The sequence below is a fragment of the Chenopodium album genome, chromosome 19 (assembly GCF_948465745.1).
Source record: "Chenopodium album chromosome 19, dcCheAlbu1.1, whole genome shotgun sequence".
NCBI classification, from domain to species: Eukaryota; Viridiplantae; Streptophyta; class Magnoliopsida; order Caryophyllales; family Amaranthaceae; genus Chenopodium; species Chenopodium album.
This window is the reverse complement of record NC_137852.1, coordinates 16,236,260-16,239,961: the sequence shown is the minus strand read 5'-3', so window position 1 is coordinate 16,239,961 and position 3,702 is coordinate 16,236,260. Positions and strand designations below refer to the sequence as shown.

General features: G+C 38.8%; 1 non-coding gene across 1 annotated transcript; it reads right to left on the bottom strand.

Moving 5' to 3' along the window:
• Positions 1 to 1,125: 1,125 nt before the first annotated feature.
• LOC145596252 (small nucleolar RNA R71) lies at positions 1,126 to 1,231 on the bottom strand. The gene has a single exon (XR_014103113.1). It is a non-coding gene; the product is annotated as a small nucleolar RNA R71 (small nucleolar RNA).
• Positions 1,232 to 3,702: the final 2,471 nt, after the last annotated feature.

The window sequence follows — 3,702 nt, the reverse complement described above, 5'->3', positions numbered from 1 at the left end:
GCACTAGATTGCATTGTAAGCTTGCTATGATACGGACCATTGATTAGTTACTTGCAATTTCTCGATTGAGGTATCTTGTGACGTTTCCTAGTTAGTGTTTAGCGTAGTTGGCGCTAGTTAGACCTCTAGGAGAAATAACTTGGTATGCTCTTTTGGATACATGTTTGATCTTCCTTCATATCACTTGACTTAGTTGGTTTGACCTCCCAAATTACCATTCTCCATTGCAATTACATGTGGATCCATTCCCCTAGTGTATTTTATATTGATTTTAAACAAGTTCATTGCATTGATTAGCTCTAGCTCTAGTTCTTACCATAAACCCCGCATTTGACTCTGGAGTAGCTTGACATTAGGCAATATACATTCAATTTCCATTCCTTTGGGTTCGACCTCGACTTACTACTATACTTCCATAGGGGAATGTTGAGTTATAGATATTGTTTGATTAGGTGGGGAGGTAGCCCAACGACCTACCGTTTCCGCGCCCATCAAAATGGCGCCGTTGCCGGGGAATGGTTTCTTGAGTGCATATTGTTGTTGAGTCTAATCACCTTTATTTGCAAAATACAAAAAGATTTTACTCTTTAGGCTACACTTGTAGCCGTGCTACTAATATTTTCTTTGAGTTTTGTATGCATAGGTCCCGAGATCGTTCAATTGTTCCCTTTGATCCGGAGATTGAGAGAACTCTCTCAAGGAGGAGATTAGCAAACAAGTCATTGGATTATAGTTCTTCAAGCGAAGAAGAGATTGAATAAGAGAAAGTCATGGGAGAAAATCCGAGAGTTGCCTTGAAGGAACTGGGAGTGCCCGGTGCATATAGGTTTGAGAGCGGCATAGCTCCACCTACAAAACCGGCAAACGACTTTGAAATTCGGCCGGCAATGATCACCTTAATTGAGAGGAGACAATATAGTGGGGCTAAGAATGAGAAATATTGCAACACAATCAAAGTCAATGGAGTTTCTCAAGAGTTTATCCGCCTTAAGTTGTTCCCTTTCTCTCTCATAGGAAGATCTTTGGAATGGCTAGACAAAGAAGTGAAGCCCAATTCTTTGAGAACGTGGGATGATGTCACTAAAGCTTTCTTGTCCCGTTTCTATCCTCAAAAGAAAACGGCGGAGGCAAGGGCTTTAATTCAAGGGTTCAAGCAAAAGCCAAATGAAAGTCTGTATGAAGCATGGGAAAGATTCAAGGAGTATCAAAGAGAATGTCCTCACCACGGAATTCCAACATACCAAGTGATCCAAATCTTCTATGGCGGTTTGAGTCCTCAAGGCAAGTCATGCCTTGATGGAGGGGCCGGTGGTCTTATCATGAACAAGACTGAAGAAGAAGTTGTGGACATTATTGAAGATGTGGTGACCTATTATAGAGATTGGCAAGATGGGGAGAGAGATTCTTCAAGCAAGCAATCTTCATTGTATTCGGTGGACCATCTAAATGCAATCAACAATCTTTCCTCTCAAATGACAAACTTGGGAAAGGAGGTGACCGCAATCAAAGCCAAGTTGGAGAGTGTTTCTTCCTCTTCTCAAGCTTCGAATCTTCCCTCCCAAATTAAGGGGAGAGGTGCTTCTTCTAACTCTCAAACCCCTCCCACTTAATATAATATGCCTATGGGTTGTTTGTTTTGTGATGCATGTGGATCATATGATCATGACTCTAGCAATTGCAATAATGAATGTGTTGATGAGTTTGATAACAATGAGTGTGAGCATGTGAATTTTGTGTCACACAACAATGTTCAAAGGTTTGATAATCAAAGAGGTCAATGGAATAGGAATTACCAAAACCAAGGCAATTTTGACAACTATAATCATGGTGGTGGTTATAGGAACCAAGGGAATCAAGGTTCTCATAGTAATCAAAATAACCAAGGTTATAGTGGCCAAAATCAAAGCCAAAATTATGGTAATCAAAACCAAGGCTATGGAAATCAAAACCAAGGTTATGGAAATCATAACCAAGGTATTGGTAACAATAATCAAGGTGGTGGTAACCATAATCAAGGGTATGGTCAAAATCAAAATAGGGGTACTTGGAACAATCAAGGAAGGGGAAATTTTCAAAACAATGCGCAAAGAGGTCCCCCACCCGGATTTGTTCCAAAGACTCAAGTTGAAAATTCCTATTCACAACCTTCTTCACCAAGGACTAATTTGGAAGAATTGATTGATAATCAACCAAGATCATTAACACCTACATGGCGGTTAGTGATAAGAAGTTCAATGAAATGATGACTCACAATAAGATGCTTGAGACTCAAATAACCCAACTAGCAAACACTCTCAAGGATTATGCTAGTCCTTCTTCTTTACCTTCCCAAGGTGTTGAACCAAAGAAACCCGTGTATTCTATCACCACTAGTTTTGGGAGTGACCTTAGTGAGGGAGTTTCTTGTTCAATGGAGGGAGAAGATGAGAGGAGTGCGTTGGAGAATGAAGTTGAGAGGGTTGAGTCCAAGGACACTACAAGAAAATAACCTTTTCGTAGCGATTATTTTAACCTTTAGTATCGATTGTATTTGCAACAAAAAGCTTTCCCAACGAATGGTCATTCGATACAATATTCCCTGTTACCTTAGCCTTTAGTAGTAATTTTCAATATCGCTGGCGTTGGCCTCAATAATCGATACGAAAAACTACATCCAATCGTGGTGATTATTGTAGCGATTACAATCGCTATAAATGTTGAACTCATTTTCTTTAAAAAAAAAGCATGCATATGATATTTACAATATTCGAACCTACAACCTCAAACTCTTATATTAAATGCTTCACCAATAAGCTATGACATATATTATGTATTCTTTGTCAAACAATATTTATATATCTAGTGTAGAAAGGGCTTTTCGTATCGATTTTTGGGATTTAATGGCGATTGGAAATGATACGATTTCTCAAAAATTATATAAATGTGTAAAAATAGTGTGGATATGTATTATTATGTTTTCCGTATCGATTTTATATGGGAAAACCATGGCGATTGTAAAATGATACGATTTCCTTAATTATTTCACAAACATACTTGCATATTGTAGTGAATGTACAATCGCTACAAAATAATCGCTACGAAAAGACATTTTTCTTGTAGTGGGAAGTCTATTGTGAGGATGAGGAAAAAGAAGAGAATGTTGTTGAAAAGATTTGTGAGGTAGAGATATTTCCCGATCTACCTTACCCCCAAAAATTCCTAAGGTTTAAAATGGATGAGCAATTTGGGAAGTTCCTTGAAGTTCTTAAGGATGTTCATGTTTCCACACCCTCTACCGAGCCAATTCCCAAAATGCCTAGGTACTCTAAGTTTCTTAGGGAAATTCTAGAGGAGAAGGAAGATTGTAATGAGGGTAATTCGATGGAAGGAGGGAAATGTTTTAGTGCTCTTGTCCATGGTGAGCTTCCGGAGAAAATGGAGGATCCGGGAAACTTTTCAATTCCGATCCTTGCAAGATCAAGAAAATGATGTTTGAGAATGCTCTATGTGATCTAGGGGCTAGTGTGAGTATCATGCCTTATTCGGTTTTCAAAAGACTTGATCTAGGTGAGCTTCAACCATCCAATATAACCCTTCAATTGGCCGATCGATCTATCAAGATTCCTAAGGGGGGAGTTGATGATGTCCCTCTTAAGATTAGAGAGTTTGTTTTTCCCGTAGATTTTGTGGTTTTGGAGATTGAGGAAGATGAACATATTCCAA